We start from the raw sequence: 22,940 nt of genomic DNA on the forward strand, positions 1-22,940 counted from the left end.
AAATCACACAGATAGCGAGTAGAGGAGCCAGGACCCAAACTCTCCGGACTGCCTGGCTCTAATGCCAGGTCAGCCGGTGACAAGAGCCATTTCCAGGAGGACACTGGCTGGAATGGCCTCATTGTTCCAACAGCAAGGGCTTCCTCGGTTCTCCAGGAGGGTAGCTCAGTGGCATGGGATGCTGGGGTGTCGTCCTGTGTTTAAGAGAACGACTATGCCTCTTCCTTCATCTCTTCTCTCAGCCACCCAGCCCACCACAATCGAGCCCCACCCTTATCTTTTCTTAAGATTTATCCCTATTTATAGAAGCCTAGGAACAAAAGATCCAGTTTAGCAGGCTGCAAAAACAATATAAGAATACAATCTGGAAAAGATTATTTTAAACGGCAATTGCCTCGCTGTGTTGAACTAAACCATAAAAGCTACTTAGGGGAGAATATGCTTTGAATACGCATCGCCTGCATGCTCCGCTTATCCATTTCCACATCATCACCTTCACGTCTTGCTGGAACCTGGTAAATGTCAGGCCCCATCGTGCACTTTGCCTTTCAGTTACATTCCTGCAGGTGCTGCTGATGGCTCAGATCAGTGCTGCACCATCTTTCCCAAGCTTTCTCTGATGCACAACATCACAGGTTGTCTGATATAGGCGCCAACTATTACCATTACTATTACTGTCTTTTTCCATTGCAAGTTGAGACACTGAGGGAAATTTAGGAGTAAGCTACTGATTTAAGTCATTTCCAGGATGCTGAAATCTGAGACCTTCGCACCATCACGGGCCATTGTTTACAACCTCAGAGCAGACCTATTTCTAAGAACGTATTCCAGCCAAAAAAGTCTTCAGCAGACACTTTCCCAAGGTTGTGGAATTTCCTCCGCTTTGAATCTGCCATTGAATAATGAAACACATTTCCCTTGTGCGAGACTAGTGCCCTCTGTGGTCACATGTTATTCTCTTGGAGAAAGAAATGTGGCTTTCACCCGAGTCAGGTGTGCCCCTTCAGTTCAGTCAGATATTGAAAATAACTTAATAAAAGATAAAATAGCCCTAACGGGTTTGGCTCAGTGGATAGAGCGTTGGCCTGCGGACTGAAGGGTCCCAGGTTCGATTCTGGTCAAGGGCATGTACCTTGGTTGCAGGCACATCCCCAGTAGGAGGTGTGCAGGAGGCAGCTGATTGATGTTTCTCTTATCGATGTTTCTAACTCTCTATCCCTCTCCCTTCCTCTCTGTAAAAAAATAAAATAAAATAAAAATAAATCAATAAAATATATATTTTTTAAAAAAGATAAAATAGACAAACTGGGTCAATCTAGCAGCAATCCATTGCTTTTCTGAAAGGATTCATTCCCAAGATTCTTTATATTGAAAGTTTCCCTCGAACCTTTGAGATGATGTACAAAACCCAATTTACACAAAACTCTTCAAGAGCTCATATGTTGAGCAAAAAAAGCACTGTTCGCATGCGTTGTTTTGAAATCCTTGCTTAGCATAGCTTGAGTGCAGATCTGAAAAAAATATTCCTACATCTATATAAAAAATATGGTCTTTTGGTACTACTAATGGCAAGCAAATGAGAAGCTCATGACATTATTGGTTTGGGAAGGAATGTGTTCTCCTGGCCTCGGGTCTGGTTCCCGTATTTTGTTCTGTACACGTTGGCACGTGTGTGGTGTCGGCTTGTGAAATTGAAGGTGACTTGGAGGCTTCATGAAAAGTACCCCCAGGTGCTAGTGGACAGGACCGAGAGAGGTGCTCTGTCTTGATTTCTATTCAAGCTGCCATCTGACTGGGTGCTTATTAGGGGCTGACTGACTTATAAAGTGCTTTATGCACGTCATCTCATTGCATCCTGGCATGAAACCAGTTGCACCCAGAACTAATTGTCCTCATCTTGCCCCTGAGAAAACGGAGGCTCTGGGAGGTGAAGTCATGTGTCCAAGGTCACACAGTTATTAGTTCTTGATCCAAATATAGGCTTGTATAGGCCCACAGGTCACACGCTGAGCCAGTGCACTTGTCACTTGACCTCAACTGCACCTCCAGGCTGAGCCACTAAGTTGCTGGGTAGAGACTTGGTTTATATCGGTGTCTGCTCTCCAGCAGGTGTGATGGGGCAATAGTATTTCCATGGTTGTGGTGATATCAGGCTAAGGAGATCCTGGGTGAGGAGATGTTTTCAGAGCACCCTGATGTAATGTAAAGAGGGACAATGGGACAACGTCCCCCTGTGAAAGATGAGAGGGTTTAACCAGCTCGAGTTGTGGCTTTGTGCATGTACTCCTCCCTTGTTCTTGAGAGGCCAGAAATGCATCTCATGATTTTAAAACTTCACAGCATGAAGCAGATTAATGGGTGGCTAGGTAAATGATGAATGATAAATAATAACGTTAAGAGCTAACATTTTTCGAGCTCTTACTGTGAACTCGGGCACTGTTCTAAATCCTTTATACATAGTAAATGCATTTAACCCTTACAACAGCCCCATGTGTGGTAGATTCCAGCATCCTTCCCATTTCCCAGATGAGGAAACTAAAGCACCAGGCGATAAATGACTTGACTAAGGACACACAGTTAGAAAGTGGGGGAGGTGGGATAAGAACCTACATCTTTTGGCTCCAGAATCTTCTCCCAGCCACTGTGGCATAATGCTTCCCCTCAAAGTCCTGACTCCCTATTTCTCCCCTCTCACTGCACTGTGAAGCCCGCTTCCCTACTTCTGTTTTCCATTTTGGTTTGTCTCGCCCCACTAGCATGTAAACCACAAGAGGGCAGAGATTTCTGTCTTCTTTGTTGACCGCTGTATCCCTCGCATTGTTTCTTCCTGGCACATCCATGAGCTACTGTTAAATAGAAACAGTGCCTGCACATGGGAGGCGGTGAATAGATGGTCACTGAATGAGAGAAGGGATGCATCATGGGAATATCTTTAAGCTCACCAGAACCGGCAGCTCTTGATTCTGCTTGTAGTGGTGATTTTGAATCCAGTGTAGTGGAATGGTAGATATAGAATCCAATTTATCTGGACTGAAGAGTGAATGAGAAGTCAAGAAGTAATTCAGCTGAGGGGAAGGCAAGATACCGATGATAGTTGGAAGGGGCATCAGTGTGGGGAGCATGACTGTGGGTGGAAAAATTTGCATGACTAAGGGGAAGGGACACGTGGAAAGGAAGAACTGCGAGGGCGTGATTGATGGCTCAGCAAAGGGAGCCGGGACCTGGGTTAAGAGCACTGGTGGTGGGCTGCCGCTGCTTCTGTAACAGGGCACCAGGCGGCGATGACTGGTAATTATGCAGAGAGTTGAAGTGCAGAGAAATTAAGGGAGATCTCTTGCCTGCCCTTGATCTTCTCGGGATAATAGCAGGGGGAAGATCTCTACGCATGATACTGAAGCAAATTCTGACTTTAAAAAAATGATGTCAGATAAAACCATGGTTTGCCACTACTGAAACAAGGGATGGGACTGCGCTTCACCTTGTGTGAGACATTCATTCATGTAGGCAATCAGTAACAATGACAGGGAATCAAGACGGGGCTGTAATGAGGGTGAAATTGCTCTCTGTGGAACTGTGAGTCAAAAGAGATCGTGTTTGATACAGGAGCACTGACTCGGGCTGTTTGCATTGACGACTCTCATAGGAACAAAGCCATTGCTTCGTGCCTTGATGTTCTATGGGATTAACTGAAGATTCAAGCCAGTGGGAAAATGAGACAATCCCCTGCCCCCAAAGTGATGTGGTTGCTGACTTGCCCAGACCAGGAGGACACTTGTGATTCCTGGGCACTTGTGACAATCAGCTGCTACTCTTACTAAGACCACTGACTATGTTGTTCTAGTCCACTTGAGCTTGGCTGTCAACTGATTCCCTAAAATGTGCCTGAGAAAGCCTTTTATCTTCCCAATGTTCTCTGAGACACGATCTTTTCTCTTTCTTCACTTGTTGACTATTATTTCTGTTCTTTAGGAATCTACCTTCTCAGGACTTCACTCTTTGTAGTAGTTATCTATTGCTGAGTAACAAAATTACCTCCAAACTTAAAGCCTTAAAATAACAAACATTATCTCACAGTTTCTGTGACAAGAGTTTAGGAGCAGATGAGTTGATGTCTCTGGGTTAGGGTTTCTCACCAGGCTGCGATCAGAGGTTTGGTGGGGGCTGCTTTTAGCAAGGTATAATTGACATACAATAAATTGAACTTAAACTATGGATTTGATGAGTTATGACAGATGCACACACCTGTGAAACTGCTGCCAAAAGAAACAGGAAAATTTTCATCACAACGAAAATTTTCTTTGTGGTTGTTTGCAATCCATTCTGTCTTTGGCCCACAGCCCTGGGCAACCACTTATCTGCTTTTTGTCGCTATAGTTTAATTTACATTTTTAGATTTTTAGAATATCCTGTCTAATAATAGACAAATATGCAAATTGACCATACCTCCGACACACCCACAAGCCACGCCCACCATCCAATCAGAGCGAGCATGCAAATTAACCCAAACCAAGATGGCTACAGCCACAGAGAGCAAGGTTTCCTAGGTAACAGAGGAAGCCAATCTTCCCGCCTGCCCTTGCCAGGCCTAACCCTCCACTCAAGCTACAAAGTTTCAATTATAGAAGGTAAACAAATTCAAACAAATGGCGGCAGAATGGAGCTTGAGAGAGCAGGCCAGGGTTGCCGCCGGCAACAGGGGAAGCAAAGCTTTCCACACACCCTGGCTGGGACCACCCGCTTAAGGCAACAAAGTTTCAATTATAGCCCCAACACAAATGGCTGCCAGCCTCGGAGGGAGCCCCAGGCTTGGCTCCGCTCCAGGCTACAAAGTTTCAATTGTAGAAGGAAAATAAATTCCAGATACCAGGGCCTCCGCTTGGGTTGCCAGGGGGCGTGGCCAGCCTGCAAACCACCACAGGCCCCTCGCTCAGGCCGTCCCACACCCCAAGGGAACCCCCACCTGATCCGGGACGCCCTTCAGGGTAAACCAGCTGGCCCCCACCCCTGTACCAGGCCTCTATCCTATCTAATAAAAGAGTAATATGCAGATTGATCATCACTGCAACACACAATATAGCTGCCTCCATGTGGTCAAAGATCCTGCCCCCATGTGGACACAAGATGGCCACCACAAGATGGCCAGCAGGAGAGGGCAGTTGGGAGGCACCCTGCCTGCAAGTGAGGGCAGTTGAGAGGGACCAAGCCTGCAAGGGAGGGCAGTTGGAGGTGATCAACCCTGCAGGAGAGGGCAGTTAGGGGCGACCAGGCCGGCAGAGGAGGGAAGTTGGGGGCAAACAGGCTGGCAGCAGAGTGGTTAGGGGGTGATCAGGCTGGCAGGCAGAAGCGGTTAGGGGCAATCAGGAAGGCAGGCAGGCAAGCAGTTGGGAGCCAGCAGTCCTGGATTGTGAGAGGGATGTCCGGCTGCCCGTTTAGGCCCGATCCCACTGGGATCGGGCCTAAACGGGCAGCCGGACATCCCTCAAGGGGTCCCATATTGGAGAGGGTACAGGCTGGGCTGAGGGACAACCCCCCTCCGTGCACGAATTTCGTGCACCGGGCCTCTAGTATACTAATAAAAGGGTAATATGCTAATTAGACCAGACGTCTTCCGGACGTTCTTCCTGAGGAAGCTGGGGGCCGGAGGGAAGCCAGTGCTGGCAGCCTGGGGAAGGAAGGCCTCCTCTTGCACGGATTTTTGTGCATCAGGCCTCTAGTTTTATGTAAACAGAATCATGCAGTATGAACTCTTTTGTGTATATCTTTTTTTTTTTTAATTTCTTTATTGATTAAGGTGTCACATATTTGTCCTCATCCCCCCATTCCCATCCCACACCCCTCCCCATGGATGCCCCAACCCTCTGTTGAACTTAAGCATTGGTTAGGCTCATATGCATGCACACAAGACCTTTGGTTGATCTCTCCCCCCTCCCCCCACCCTCCCCTATCCTCCCTCTGAGGCCCGATAGTCCGATCGATGCCTCCTTGTTTCTGGTTCTGTTCTTGTTCATCAGTCTATGTTGTTCATCATTTCCCCTAGATGAGCGAAATCATGTGTCACTAGAGATATACTTATAAGAATTGAATGTGCGACGAGCAATAATAGTTATGCTGACAGGCAAGTGAATCAGTCTGTAGTGAGTTTCTTTCTGGACCAACAGTTCTTTTGAGACACAATATCAATGTCCACCAGTTCCTTATGCGTACATGTCGGCACTGACCCCTCAGCTCTGGATGGTGGACAAATGGTGGTAATGCAGGTCCGACTCCCTCTGGTTTGGTCTCGGCCGGACCCAGGGGCACGGCTTCACCCGGATCCAGGGGCCCACGGCCTCACCCGGACCTTTTTTGTGTATATCTTCTTTCACTTAGCCTGAGTTGATTTTGAGATTTATCTGTGCCATCATGTGTCAAGCCTTTGTTATTGCTGAATAGTATTCCATAGCATAGCACAATTGGTTGACATAGTCACCTGTTGATGGACAGTAGGGTATTTTTTTAATCCAGTTTGGGGCCATTGTTAATTTACTTCCTGGGGACATTTGTATGTAGTCAACACATTGCCATATACTTTCATTCTTCTTGGGTAAATACCTTGGAGTGAAATTACGTAAACATACAGTAGGTATATGTACAGCTTTTTAACAAACTGCTAAGTTGTTTTCCAAAGTATAGTTGTACCATTTTGTATTCCCACCAAGAGTGAATGAGACTTCCGGTCACTCCATATCCTCTGCCCTCTTTTCTTTTTTAGTGACTTCATTGATATATTAGGCTGCCTGAATTTTCCCCAGAGCTCACTGATGCTTTGTTCAATTTTTTCAGTCATTTTTTCTTTCTGTGCTTTATTTTGTTTACTTTCCATTACTATGTCTTCATATTCACTGAACTTTCCTTCTACAGTGTCTAATAACCTGTTGCTTCCATCAAGTGAATTTCTCATTATGATAATTGTATTTTTCACTTCTAGAAGTCCCATTCTGATTTTTAAAAAAATTTACATGTCTTTATTTAACATATTTAATCTACTTTTATGAAATATAATAACTGTTTTAATGACTTTGTCCACTAATTCTGTAATCTTTGTCATTTATGGCTCATTGTATATTGCATTTTCTTCCTTCAGCCTAGAATTTTTGGATTGGTTTCTAGCCTCTACAAATTTCATGTTGTTGGATATTTTTGTATTCCAATATTCTTTTTTTTTTTTGTATTCCAATATTCTTACGCTTTAAAAAAAATAGGATGGAGTACTGTTCCTTGGAAATGGTTTGCTCCTTTCAAGCCTTGCCTTTAAACTTTATTAGGCATGTAAAGAACAATCTTTACCTTTGGCTTACTTTTTCCCATTACTTAGGCAGTAATTTTTCTGAGGATACTTCTCAGTCACCCCTTATACGAAGGTTTCCAGTGTGGATGGTGAAACACACATCTCCCATCCCTGCACGATCCCTAGGCATTGACACCCTGCTCTCTCTGTGTGGTTCTTTTCATAGTCTCAGGTCATTTGCTCACAGGCATCCACTGATTAGTATTCAACTGAAGATTCAAGGGGACCCGCTACAGAATGCTTGAGTTCTTTCACTGTGCAGTTCTCCTCTCACAAGTGGCTCTGTGAATTCTTGGCACCTTGACCTCATTAGATTACAACTCCATTTTTTCAACTCAGGGAGACAGTCAAGTTCCACTTGGGTTTCCCCTCCCTTCACAACAGCATAAAAAGTCTCTCCAAGTAGTAAGCCTGGGCAGTCAGAGGGCTCATCTCATTTATTTCCCTTCTCTCAGGGACCACGCTCCTGGGCTCTGATGTTCAACGTCTGAAAACTGTTGCATCATAAAGTTTGTCTGTTATTTTAAATGTCATGGTTGGAGGATAAATTCAATACCTATGCTCCATATTGGCCAGAAGGAGACATCTGCTTGGTGAGGTTTTATTCTCCCACCCTTTTTATTATGTGTGAAAATGAGAATCTTGTGTTATATTTAAGGGTTACTTAAATTTCCTTTGTTTTCCTGTATGTTTCTATTCTTTGCTTCCCCCCACCCCCAAGTTGTTGGTGCTTTTCCTTCTTCATTTCTAGGAGCCCTTTAGATCTGAAGATTAGCCACGCTTTTTCTGTAAACTATTCCAGTGTCCTGTTTGTGTTTTCACTTTGCTTGTAATGTTTTTATTCCATGCATATGGTTTTCATTTTTATGTAGTAAAATTTACCAATATCTCCTTTTATTACACTTGGATTTTGAGTCGTATTTAGGAAGGCCTTCCTGTGGCTTTATTTTTAATATCCTCAGAGCTGCGATTCTTTGCCTGCCGAGAGTGGATTTCATTTTTGCCAATCGCCTGAACGTATTTGGAATAAAATCTGGTGAACAAGAGGGGAACAACAAATTGAGTAATGATTATTTTTATTAAATCACCAAGTTTCTGTGTAGTTAAGAGGTTGGTTTTCATGTCAAACGCATACATTTTTCCTGACGTTGATTCCAAAGTGGAATTTTGGAAACATGTAGCTGGGTAATATCTCTAGATATTAACTTTCCCTCCTATTGTAGTTTCTTCTTCCCCTTTCTCCACATTGGGGCAGGTAGTCTGTTCTATACTTTATGGCCTTGAAGGAAATGTATGACAGAACAGTCATGGGGCGATAGAAGGCTCTAGACAGCAATAATCATGGGGCACCTTTGGAAAGAAAGGACTTAGACATAAAGGAAGATGTCTGTGTCTCAAGCAACAGAGAGCCCCCGAACCCAAAGAAGCCATCAGAGAGGGACAATGGACGTCATCACAGGAGTTTTTAAGTAGAAGTCCTTAGATCCCTAGGGATCTCTGAACTTGGATGGTAAAAGATGACTACTTCACTGACTTCTAATTGAAATACAGAATTCCCTTCTATTATAAATGTAGGCAACAAACCAGAGGGGTATCAGCGATACCTATGATTTCATCCAGAATAGAAAACATGCTTTTTCATATCACAACACGGATGCTGCAGAGAGTTCAGCATACTGTTGATCCTCCTTGCTGCTCATCACTTATAGTATTAAGGGAGTTGAATTGATCATTTCAATTATGGCAGTTTTCAGACTTATTGATAGATCTAGTTAATTTATTAATGAAGAGGCACTATTATTACTATATCATAAATATTTTCAGTATTTTTTTATTTTTAGTATTTTGATAATGCATATGTCAACATAATTAGTTTTCTTTGTATTCATTTTTTATTTTGAACACTTATAAATCTTATTCTGACAGGCAGTCTGTAGACCTCAGTAGATAGTCCAAAGTGCCCCTGTGATGGTTAACCTGTGTCTAACTCCTGGCTGGAGTCGGCTCTAGGGGAGACGAGATAGCAGTAAGGCAGCTCCTGACTTTTCATTTCCAGCTCCTCCTCAGCTGGGAGGTTTGAGGATGTCACTTAACTCCCGGAGAATCTGACCTTCTACACTCACTTCAGGCTCAATAAACGGCAGGAGCCCAGCCCTTCCCCGTCTGACCTGACAGCTTCCACCAGGAGCCATGCTTCCTGGGTTTGGGGGCCTGAAACTTCCCCGTAGGCTTAGCTGATGACAGATTTGCCTCTCTTCTTTCCTTCGGAGCTGGAGCCAAGTTGACTCCCCACAGCAGGGAAATTGGACATTCCGGGCTAGGGGATCCCTCTCATTTAATCAGCACCAATTCTGTCCTCTGTCTCTGTGTTCAGTATATTCAGGGCACAGGGCCTGTATCTCCTCTCTTGTCCTAACTCGGCCTCTGCCCTCCTCCTCCTCTGTCCACATCTCCCCCGCCACCCCCCCCCCCCCCCCAGCTGTGGCAGGTGATGATGCCAGGAGACTGGCGAGATTTCAGCATCCAAACCCTGCAGCCCCCGTGGAGAGAAGCTATCAGCTTTCACCGTTTGACAAAAAGAGAATGAAAGCAAAATCAGGTCAAGAGCAAAGTCCATGCTGAGCTGACGTCTCTGATCTTGTCATTCTTTTCAACACAAAACTCTCTGAGCCAGAACTCTTTTTCTAAGACCAACCCGAAGACAAAGCGTCAGCTTCTGCTACCAGAGAACACTTGACTGCATGCAGCTCTGTTTTCTGTTTTAACTGCAGAAACGAGAGCTCACATCTGACAGTTTGTGAAGTGATTTCTTAGTTATGATTTCATTTACCCTCCAGCAATGGTGTACATCAAGTTTTCTTGCTCTCATTTGATAAATGAGATGTCCAAGCCCTGAAGGTTTCAAGACTCACTCAGTGGTTGAGCGTCAACCTATGAACCAGGAGGTCACCGTTAGATTCCTGGTCAGGGCATATGCCCGGGTTGCAGGCTCGATCCCCATTGTGGGGTTGTGCAAGGGGCAGCCGATCAATGATTTTCTCTTATCGTTGATCTCGATCTCTCTCTCTCTCTCTCTCTCTCTCTCTCTCTCTCTCTCTCTCTCTTTCTCTCCCTTGCTCTCTGAAATCAATAAAAAAAATATTTTTAAAGAAGAGACTCACTTTGTAAGGTGCTAGAACTGGGAGCTAAGCTAGGACTTCTGCCTCCAGAGGCATTGCTAGGTCCCCCCTCCCCCGCCCTGTGCTTCCTGCTATAGAGAAAGGCAAATGGGCAGAGATCAGACATCTCAAACTTGACACTTGTTGGCTCTTTGTATTCTGCATGTAGGTCTTGTTTCTCTCAATGTTTTAGAAAGAATTCACATACGTTCCTAACATTTTGAAATTTTACATCAAAATCTAGGTTCCTGAATTTTCTCCACTTTGGATGAGTTAAAAGGTCTTGTTAGATAGAACATACACCACTACAAGGCAACGATTAGCTAGAAACAGTATGTGGTGCTCCTTTTGATGAAGTGTGAATTATCCAGGTGGCTGTGGTCCCCACCTCTCCCTATTGCTCTCCAGCATTAAGGCTACTGTGCGTTATCATTTAATATTCTCTTCTGTTTTTCTTAATTGTTTTCCGGAAAGGAAAACAATTCTTAAACTCACTTCTGCCTCAAAAGTGGGAAAGTAAGATATGGACCTATGTTTAGCCTGACGGGCCTGGGTCTGGTAGGAATTTGAGCTTGCGACTCCCTTTGGAGACAGTTGTTGCCACATCTGGATGCCCATTGCCAACATTTGGGAAGCTTTTAGAACGTACATGATTCTGGGCTACACCACAGATCCATTGAGTCAGAATCTTCGGGAGTTTCTCCCAGGAATCTAATTTTTTTTTTCAATTCCCCAGATTATTCTGAACAGGAATTCACTGATTAAATCTCATAGTCCTTGTCTGTGACATCCTCATCCCTTAAGGGAGAGCAGACTTCTTTCCCTTAAGGCTCCTTGAACAACAGGTGCTAGGAAACCCAGGTAAGACAAAAGGAGAGCCCAAGCCAGTGGGTGGAAACGGTGCCTTTGGAGTTTGTAATAAGGGGATTGTCAGTTGATTCACCAATGAGAAAGGCACCTATCAGGGCTGATTCCCACCACCCACGGCTAATTCACAGAGCCACATCCTGACTGACGCTGAAAGGAACCTGGGGATGATTCGGCGTTTTTTGAGAAGTCACTTTCTCTCCCTGCTTCCAGCTTCTTTATTTGAAAAGCCAAAATGTACAAAGAGACATTTAGAAACAAAATCAGGGCTTGAGCATTGGTTTCTTGTATCCATTGTTCTTCCACTATGGACTTCATGTCATAGAATTAGCTTTTTTTCTGAGAGTGTTTAAGGCAAGATCATGATGGTGTAGGCTGGGTTAATATTTTTTATAGCCTCCAGGCAAAAATGGAAAATTAAAATTTTCTTATAATTTATTTGTTACCATGTTTCTTATATAAAGATATTTAGTTATGATGTTGAATTCCTTGTCATCAGGGCCAACTATATAAAGGAATTGGAAATATGTTTTCTTTCATCCTTTTTGGAATAATGATAATGGTGGTAGTAGTAGATCCTCTTTATTGAGAAATGATTCTGTTTCAGGCACTCTCCTACTCATTTGCTATATATTACCTTACCTTACAACAGCTCTCTGAAGGAGATATTCACACCCATATGAGGAATTGAAGCTGTGAAAATTAGGTTAACTTGGTTTATTCATTCAACCACTATTTATTGAGCAACTATTATGTGCCAGGTCATAGAGCACATAAGCAGCAGAGCTAGGATAGGAATCTGATTTTCTGATTCGCAAGCCCATGCTTTTCACTAACCTTGTGAAGCTTTTCTGTTTTCCAGGGTTTTCTCCCATTTCATCCTTGGGCCCCAAGTTGATCCTCCTTCCAGTGTTGGTTCCCATACTATTTCTATTCTTAACCTTTTGCACTCGGATGTCAAGTGTGACTCGACACGGTTAGCATTAGAATAAAGGAATCGAGAAAAAAGCAAGCGAGTGCAAAGGGTTAATGTTGATATCTCTATCTTCTTGAATAAGTATCTTGTCCAAGTAAGGTCTCTTGAGGCTAGAGCCAGTATGTAGGGTGGGGTTAATGGGTGAGAGGAATACTGGAGGGTCTAGCTCTGTCTGGATGCTGGGTCACCTGCCATGAAGAGCCACAGTGAGGCTGGGGCTAGGGCAGGTGTGATGGACACATTTCCATGATGTCAGGAGGTACCTCCTGGGGCAGATGAGGTGTGACTATTGTGCTATAAATCTGGAAGGTCACTAGTCATGAAATACTTCCATGTAATTTGGTAACAAAATATACCGAGTGAACAAATAAAGGTAGGAAATACCTTCTAATGAATAATTATGACTCATTTCATTTTGGAGTTATTTTCTAAAACTATTTGGCACATATTTTGTTTCATGCTCAAATGAATTTAATAGTATAAGCAGAGATTCTGTACTTAAAACTGGTCTGGGATTGTTGATAACTGCTTCTCTGAGCCTCTTACGAGCCCTTTCTCTACAATTAAAACATTATAAACACATTATATAGATAACTAGAAGCCCGATGCACGAAGATTCGTGCAAGAATGGGCCTTCCTTTCCCTGGCTGCCGGCACCACCTTTGCTCTGGCCGGAGCTGCCTTTCTGCTCTGGCCCGGAGCCGCCTTTCCGCCTTCCCATGCTGCCCAGAGGCCCAGAGTGGCTGAGGTGGTGCAGAACGCCCTGGCTGCTCGGAGCCTGTGTAGGCAAATTAACCCGACACCTTTGGGTTAATTTGCATACTCACTCCTGATTGGCTGGTGGACGTTATGAAGTTACAGTCAATTAGCATGTTACTCTTTTATTAGGTAGATAGTATACATACTGAAACTATGTCTGGCAGAGCAGTTACCTTAGGTGTGTGTCATCGTGGAAATGGCTCTGGGTAGGAACAAGGCTGTTGTGTTTGAAAGTAAAAATTTGTCTGGACCTGGTTAGTTGATGAGTATAAAAGGGTATTGAGATTATGGAAAACTCTGTTAAACAAATGGAAAAGTTGGAGAGAGAAAAATGTAGGGTGGTGCTAGAAAACAAGAGAGGCAACTTGAAATGGGATTTAATTATATGCCAAAGGGAACAGAAAGTTGGAACATCATTGTCCTAAGTTATACTTTACAATATCTGATCCTTGGGGAAAGTGGCATGTAATATAGCTCCTTTGTGAGGATGAGCCTGTATCATCTTAATGGATTTTGGATAGAAGATCAACATTTAGAAGTAACAGGGCTATGCTTCTATCAAGAAGTAATTCTCTTCACAACCCATTTTTCATTTTAATGTGCCGGATGGTAGCTTGCTCATCGCTCTTTCTTTTTTCTTTCTCATGATGATCCTAAGTATATTTTTCCAAAAGACAATGACTGACAACTCTAAAGCCATTGTTCTGAGTTCTTACTCCTATGAGTATTTCAGGTAATACTGTTCTTAGCATTCTATGTCATCTTTTTTATCCTTTCATTTACTTTCTTGGCTGCCAGAAGTCTCCCATTTATCTGTCTCCTTTTTCTTCTGTCAGGCCATTCTGAGTGGTAATTTTTCATCCTGTCTCTCTTCTGATCCCAGTGGTCCTTTCATTCTCCTCAGGCTCTTTGCCCTTCTCCTCCACACTCCCTTCATGACAGCACGTTCTACTGAACTTTTGAAACATTTCAAGGGATGACAGCTGAAGATGGTTATTGGGCTAGAATGAAGAGATGACTTTATTTAATAGCTGTTACAGGGTTTCAAACCAGTCAGAGTTTTTTGGCTGCAAATGATGGAAACTGAACTCAAGTTAGCTTAAGTAAAAGGGAATTTATTGGGTCGCTTATCAGAAAAAGATATTGGGGTAAAGCAGAATGGAATGAATTACTGCAGGGACCAGGACCTCACAAACTAGAACCAGAATATGATGCCAATGGGCCATGACCTTGCTTTTCTCCACTTGTTTTTTTCTTGATTTATTTCATTCTGCAGACAGGCTTTCCCTGTGTGCTGGGAGACATGACTACTGACATTCAGCTCCAGGTTTATATCCTCTAGCAGGCAAAGGGCTTCCCATCACCACCAATCCCAACCCCCAAACCAGATTCATATTACAACCAGGGAAGATATCTGGTTCTCTTCTGGACCAGCCTCTGAGTCTTAGCCAGATATGGGTCCTGAGGGTAGAGTGGTAGGGACTAGAATATGGCACTATAACTGATAACCCCACTAGAACCATCAATGAGAGGTGAGTTCACCAAAGCAGAGGATGCTAGGGAGACAAAAACCATATATGAGCACTGCACAATAAAAATATTTTAATTTGTTTTCCTGAAAAAATTTTCAAGGAAGAAGTTCCTCTCTCTGGTGTTACCCTTATAGTTAAATTACTTTGAGGAGAATTATAATATGGGATCTTCCAACTAGTCTATTTTTAACAGCACCACGTTATGTTCTTTTAAAAATGTCCATATTATATCCCCCTCTCTGAATCCACACTGACACCTACCCACTCGCATCCCAACTCCCACCCACTCCCATCCCAACTCCCACCCACTCCCCCACCAACACCCACCCACTCCCCCACCGCCACCCACCCACTCCCCCACCAACACCCACCCACTCCCCCACCAACACCCACCCACTCCCCCACCGCCACCCACCCACTCCCCCACCAACACCCACCCACTCCCCCACCAACACCCACCCACTCCCCCATCGCCACCCACCCACTCCCCCACCGCCACCCACCCACTCCCCCACCGCCACCCACCCACGCCCCCAACACCCACCCACTCCCCCACCAACACCCACCCACTCCCATACTGACTCCAGCCTTGACTGTATTTGGCCAATGAGACATTAATAAACATGATTCAAAACGGAGGCTTGACCTTTGTGAGGCCTGCGGCCTGCTCTCACGAGCTGCTCTTGAGAACCTTGTTAAGCTTGGGTTAGCCGCGGGAGTGTGAGTAGCACACGGCTTAGTTATATCCATTGTCTCTACCAACAGCCAGACGTACACATGAGGCCCCTGACCACCGGCTAGACACAGAATCATGACTGAGCAAAGGTGACACCACATGGGGCGGAAGTGGTGCATCCCAGCTGAGTCAAGGCCACACCTCTGACCCACAGAATTGTGACTAGATGGCTGCTGTCTGAAGCCTCTAGATTTTTAGTGATTATTAGTTACACAGCAAAAACATACAAATGCTGTGTGTGTTCTTAGATCTATCCTGACCTGGGAGGCCCTCCTAGCACTGCAAAAGTGGTCATTCTAGACTCTTCATTGGGTGTCTTATTAGTTGCCTCTCCACTATAGCAATAGAAATAGCAAGTATCTACTATGTTTCAGGATTATTTGTTTTGGTCTTGGAGACACATAGGTGAATTAATGAAACAAAAATCCCCATCTTCAGTTAACATTCATTCATAACACACACACTCACACTCACTCACACTGACACACACACACACACACACACACACACACACACACACACTCTCACACAACTGGGTGTAATTGTGGATAACTGCTGTGGAGAAAAGTAAAGCAGAGGAGGGAGATAGGAAGTGTCATGGTTGTTTCAATTTCTGGTACTGTCATCAGGCAAGGTCTGTGCGAGAAGGCTGCATTTAAACAAAAACTTGAAGAAAGTGAGAGGGAGGGGGGCATGTGGGCATCTGAGGGAAGACTATTCCAGGCAAAGGAAGTAGCCAATATAATATTCCCGAGGTGGGATGGGCCTGGCTAGTTTCAGGCATAATGAGAAGGCCAGAGTGAGTGGAGTGGGGGGAGCAAGGGGAAAGAACGTGGTAAATGGGATCAGAAAGGTAAGGGAGGGCAGGGAATGAAGTTACATGGGACCTTAAAAGCCATTTTAATAACTGGCATTTACTCTGAGTGAGATGAGAAGCCATTGGAAGGTTCTGAAGAGAGGAGTGATCTGACAAAGGTTTTAACATGATCATACTATACTCCAGTCTCCTGTGTTGGGTGGAGTTCGAAGGAGTTGGCCAGTGTGAAAGGGAAACTAGCTGCGGGCTGTTGCAGGGATCCGGGAAAGGAGATGATGGTGACAATGAATGGATAGTAGCAATGCAGGCGGTAGAAAGTGGGTGAATTCTGGCTGTATTGTAACAACAGAAGAGCGTATTTCTTGGGTCATAGAAAGTGGAGGGTGTGAAAGAAATTGGGAAGGAAAGGATGATTCCAAGGTTGTGGCCTTAAGCAACTTGTAGGATGGAGTTCCATTAACCATGCTGACGAAGTTGCCAGAGGAGCTGGTGTGTGGGTGAAGACAAGGGGCTCAGCTCTAGATATGTTCAGTTCAAGATGTCTCGTGGACATCTCCATGGAGACATCTCACCGGCAGCCAAGAGTTCATGTTCAAAACCACAGCTGGAGATATAAAGTTGAGAGTCATCAGCTTGTGGGTGTCATTTAAAGCCACGAGACTGGAAGAAATTACCAGGGCGATGTGCCAGTAGAAAAGAGAAGTTAAAGGACTGAACCTTGGGGCATTAAGAATAGGGAGATAAATAGGAATCAGCACGGAAGTATGAGAATGAGCATCTAGTGAGGCAGAAAAAACAGCCTGGAGAATGAGAATAAGATATCCCTGAAGCCAGGTAAAGAATATATTTTAAGTCAAATGAGTGATTAATTGTGTCAACTCTGAGCATGCACTAATGAGGCCAACACAATTATTTGGGCCATGAGATAGTCAGGTCTGCTTAGAGTTTGCTGACCAAGTTGGTAAACCCGAGGACCAGATGTTGGGCTAGGGTAGATTTGTGTCACCTTGCGAGGCTGTTCGGCAATCCCTCTGCTTGCACGCTGGTGTTGGTGACACTGCAGCTTTGTCAGCATGCAGGGCCTGCTCAGGGATTCCGTCTTCACATCTGCCTCTCAGAGCTAACCATACGGACTGGGTTTGTCCTGGGTGGTTTTTGGAGTCATTCCCACACAAATGGTGAATGATTCCAGAGAAACCATGGCCCTTATTACACTCAGGTTTGGACTTGTGAAGTCGAAAGACTTTCCTGGGAACCAGGCTATTTTGATTCTGGTTCCAGCTCAGTCACTTAACTAGATCTATTACTTGGGGCAAGTTACTAAACTTCTTAGGCCCTGGGTGGATTACAGGATAGGTAAGATTCTGCAGCAGCAGTACATTAACACTGGACTCTCAGTGGCTCAGCACAACGAAGGTCTGTCCCCTGCTCCTGCTCATATTTACCCCAGGTTTAGGAGAAGGCTGCTCCCCAGGGATCAGCCTGATGGAGGTTCCCCAGCCAGAAGCTTCTACCCCCCCCCCCCCCCACCCCACCTCCTTGATCACTTGAGCTCCGAGGAAGAGCTGGATGGGGCCAGAAGTGCATCTGGACTGTTCACTGTCTCAGTTCTGAAGAACGTCACTCATTCCTGCTCGGAGCCCCTTGGCCAGAATTAGTCACACGGCCTCCCCTAACCACCACAAAGCCATGAAATGCAGAGGGAGAAATGGAGGATTTACTGACCATTACAGTCTGTGCCACAGCCAGGTTCCACTTCTGTTGAGGAGGTTAATAATAACAGAATTGATCTCCTAGAGATGTTGGGAGGATGAGATGAAGTAATGCATGTGATGTGCTTAATGTGGAGCCTGGACCACAGGAAGTTTTCTACAAATTCTAGTCAGGATAAATGTATTCTTGTTGTTAAGTGGGCAATACTTATTATTATTATTATTATTATTATTATTATTATTATTATTTGGTTCTCCTAAGAGCAAACGTGACTGTACCTAAGCACTTAACCATTTGTCACTTTTGGGCCATTACAAAGACATTCTGCCCTGCACTTGGGCTCAGGATCAAGATAAGGCCATTGACAAAAGATTCCAGGAAAGTAATCTTTGAGGCAGCTGTTGTTCACCCACTGCCTTTGGCCACAAATGCCTCTGTCAGCAACCCAGGAGGAAGTCTGAAGACATTGGAAGCCTCCAGCTCTTTCTTCTCCTAAATGATTTCCCAGGGCCCCGTGTTCTTCCTACACATCTGTAGGCATGGAGGGGCAGCTCAGGTTTCCTGGCAGCGAGGCTCAGACGTAAACAGCTGGAACCAGAAGGACTTACAAACACGATCCTAGTCAAAAAGCAGGATTTCTCCGGTCAGAAAATGTTTTCCAGCTTTCTCCCCTCTGTCTGGTTTGCTGAGGTATAAAGATCCCACATCATCTCATTAAAACGGAAAGCAGAAAAGGCTGTGGAGAGGCCGGCCATATTTGTTGGCCAATAGGAATGTGTAGAGGAGAAATGCTAGGTGGTCCTTGAGCCTAGATCCTGTAGGAAGTCCAGCAAGATTGCTTTGCCTGAGGGGTCCTGTCCTCTGCCTGCTATCTCAGCTTTGCTTCCTTATATGCAGGCTTCCACATCCACCCTGCTCCCTTTGACCTCCACACCTTTGCCTGTGTTACTCTCTCTTCCTAGCACAACTCTCCCTGCTATTCCTCTGTACTCCACCAGTGGAATGAAATTCTGCTCCTTCTTCAAGGTCTAGTTCAAAGGCGACTCACTCACCGCTTCTTTGAAATCTTTGAAGGTACAGTTGTAGGGATTGCGTTTTAATATGCTATTGGCACCTAGCATAGTGTCTGGTATCGAATACATGTTTGTTGAGTTGAAAAGCTCCCTCTCTCTTAGTTTTATCCTTTAGGTTGTGTTTATGGAAGCCGTGGACTGGGACAGAGTTTTCAAAAGTTTAGGGAAAGTTGTTTCTGCCCCAGAGTTTCATCAAAAAAAAGCTTGAAGTGATGACATTCCCTTAAATTTTAAGTTCATGAAACTTGCATAGCTATCCCAAGAAATCAACCTTAACTATGAGGAGGTCTCTTCCTTGCTGAAATTGGCCTTCAGATGAAGGCCTAACATTAGGTATCTCTTCCTCCCGGGAAGCCGTGTTATTATTTTAGCTACATTTGTGGAACTTTCCAGAATGCAAAGTATGTGCGCATACATGACCTCACCTAGAGCTCACCCTGATCAGGGGCTTGGCGAAGTAGGGGATAACATTTCATATGCAACTGCTATCACCAAGCAAATACGCAGCCTGTTATTTCAGCTAATCCAGCTGAACACCTTTGGGTTTGGGAAAGAAACTCAGGATTTATTAGCTGCTATTATCTTTCAAACAGCACGAGAAAGGTTGCATTCTTATTTCCTGGAAAGCAGTTCCATACCAAGAATTTATTGTGGGGATTTGGAATCCCATATCAAATATTCTCTTGTATTTAAGCTCTGAGAGGCTCTCTTCCAAACTGGTCAGTGCATGACCACCTGTATCTGGGCCCTTCGGCTATTTGTTCTGATTCAATCACCTTTGCTAAGTGGTCTCAACCAACTTTACAAGAACAAATCGTGCAGCCTCCAGCCTCTGCCTCCGCCTTGGGCTTCTCCATGCAGGTAAGGCAGGAGACCTGTGTGCTGGTCCCAAAATGGGTGGTGGCTAATGTCCCATGAAGTAAACCTTTGCGCCCTGGGAGATGGAAGCTGGCAGATAAATTATTCTCCCTTCCTTGTTTTTCAAGATAAGATAATGACCCTTTAAAAACCATAAGAGCCCTGGTCCATGTTGCTTAGTGGTTAGAGCATCAACCACTTTGGTAAGCGGTTTGATTCCCAGTCAACGGTACCTACCGGGATTGCGGTTTGCTCCACGCCCCGAATCGGGGTGTTGTGGGAGGCAACCAGTCAATGTGTCTCTGTCTCTCCCACTCTCCCTCTCTCTCCCCCACTCCCTCCCTTCCACTCTCTCTGAAAAAGCAATAGAAAAAAAAATATCATCAGGTGAGTGTTAATACACCCATAAAAAAAAACAAACCCATAAGAATTCATATTTCACTCTTAAAACCAGTGTTCACAGACACTGGCTTGATGCGTTATTTTATTTCCATCATTTAGCCATTGGTGATGCTGAATACAATGAAACTTGAATAGTTATCCCAAGAAATTACAGTCACTCATTGGGTTTAGGAGTCTGAGATTACAGACAAGTCCTCCAAAAGTTCCTAGTCAGGTAGTCCAAAGAAGCACAAGTAAGCAAGTAAATGACAGTATCTTGTGATAAGTTCCATGAAAGAGGTAAAATAAAACGTTGTGGAAACAGAAAAGATAGGCGGAATGATTTCTCTGGGACATGGTTATTTTTTTTGGAGAAGCTTGAACTTATGAGAAATGTCGCCCTAGGAGGGACATTGTCTGTTTTGTTCACATCAGTACACCTGGCAGCTGGAATCATGCCTTGCACTCAAATAGTTGTGGCCTGAGCAACAACCAATAGGTATAGAGTAGTTACCATGGATGGGCCAGACACTATGCTAAGTGCTTTTCTTGCAGTGTGTTATGTAATCCTTACAGGAGCCTTATGAGTTCCTATAGGAGGGAAATAAGACTTAAAGAAGTTATGACATTCACTGTGGTTTCTGGTTAGAGGCAGGGCTGATTCCAAACCCATCGTCCTCTTATTCCAATCCGATGCCTTCTCCCACTAGGCCAAACTTACTCCATAAAGAGGATCCGTGGCTGTTTTGATTATTGCTGTTCATGGGATTATTATCTATCCGTTGGCTCTCCTACCCATTTTCCTAGCACACAGGAGACTGTCAGCAGCTGGGATAATTAGAATGGGAAATGAGAACCCCTTGGCCAGATGCCCTCTGGAAATAACACTGGACCCGTTTGCTCAACTTTGAGAGCTTCATTCTATCCTTGAATCGTATGAGAATTTCCCACTGAACAGCGATGGGCCAACAGAGAACTAATTAGTTGTAGAGCACAAATCATAGCTTATCATGGAGGACTCTTCCTCACACCAGCAAGGCCCCCAGATGCTGGCCCAGGGTTCAACATGGCAGCTCCGAGGATGAAGCTAAACTGTATTTGAAGACGTCCTCGGGGATGTGCCTGCCTCAGAGCCACAAGAATGCTTGTTAAAAATGCAAGTTGCACCCTAGCCAGTTTGGCTCAATGGATAGAGTGTTGGCCTGCGGACTGAGGGGTCCCAGGTTCAATTCTGGTCAAGGGCACATGCCTGGGTTGCGGGCTTGATTCCCAGTAGGGGGCATGCAGGAGGCAGCCAATCAGTGATGCTCTCTCATCATTGATGTTTCTCTCTCTCTCTTCCTCTCCCTTTCTCTCTGAAATTAAGAAAAAAAGTATTTTAAAACATATATTTAAAAAATAAATAAAATGCAAGTTGCTGGGCCAGATTTCAAACCCCTATTTTCACAGCCTCCCAGAGGACTCTCATCTTCATGACATCTGAGAATCACTGCATTGTTCAGCTTTGGGACATTTGAGGGGATGAAACTTTTGTCTTGAGGTTTAAATTTTTCTAGCCCTGGTTCTAAGCAAAGGTTTCCATTAGGTTGCATGCTTGAAATGTTTCTGTTGAGAAACTAGCTTACAATATTATGGACGCTCCCTTGTTAGGAACTAAACTGCTTTGTCTTGCTGTGTTTAAGATTCTCTCTGGCACTTTACTTCTGCTGTGTCCTGGTGCGTTCTGATGTGTCTAGCTCGTTTGGGACTCTGCCCTTCCTGGACTTTGTCTATTTCCTTCACCAGGTTGGTTTGGTTTGTGAACCTTGGAGAGATTTTTAGGAAAGTCTATAGCATGAGCCAAGGTTATTTCTATTGAAAAGCCACTGGGTTTGGATGGGCCCACAAGTTGGGTGGGGTAGGGTTTTGGATGGGGTGAACAGTGTTGGCCAGGTGATGGAGACAGATCTGGTGCTCAGCCCGGCTCTGCAGGCTGGGTAGAGGGAGGGCTCAGCAAAGGAACAATAGTTTCTGCCAGCATCGCTGTCCGGGAGAAAGTTACCCCTCCATCCCTTTCTCTGAAGCCAGGCAATACAGTTTCTGCCCTATGTCCTGGCACTTTTTGAGCTGCTGCCCCAGTGCAGGCGCTCGGAGCGAGTGAGTCTAGTCCAGTGGTCGGCAAACTCATTAGTCAACAGAGCGGCAAACCGCGGCTCGTGAGCCGCAGTTTGCCGACCACTGGTCTAGTCTGTGAGCAAGTCAATGCGTAGGTCCTCTCAGAGGAACGCCTGGGACTCCAGCAGCCCTCGGCCCCACTCTCAGAGAAAGGAGTTAGAAACATCCTATATAATAAAAGGGTAATATGCAAATTGTCCCCTCAACCAGGAGTTCGACCAGGGGGCGGGGCTGGCCAGCCAATAGCCTGCAGCCCCTTCTCCCTGGTCAGCCCTGCCCCCGATCACCCCCCCCCCAATTGGGGGTGGGGCCAGCCAGCCAACCACCTGTGGCCCCTCCTCCCAACCAGCCCTTCCTGATCAGCCTGATCAGGGTGGGCAGGCCGGACCCCACCTGTGCACAAATTCGTGCACTGGGCCTCTAGTCAATAAGAGAGAATCAATAATCGGTTGCCTCCTGCATGCCCCCTACTGGGGATCGAGCCCACAGCCTGTGGGTTGACCAGGAATCAAACTGTGACCTCCTGGTTCATAGGTCAATGCTCAACCACTGAGCCATACCGGCTGGGCTCTATTTTTACTACAGGAAA

The sequence above is a fragment of the Cnephaeus nilssonii genome (assembly GCF_951640355.1).
Source record: "Cnephaeus nilssonii genome assembly, chromosome: 18".
NCBI classification, from domain to species: Eukaryota; Metazoa; Chordata; class Mammalia; order Chiroptera; family Vespertilionidae; genus Cnephaeus; species Cnephaeus nilssonii.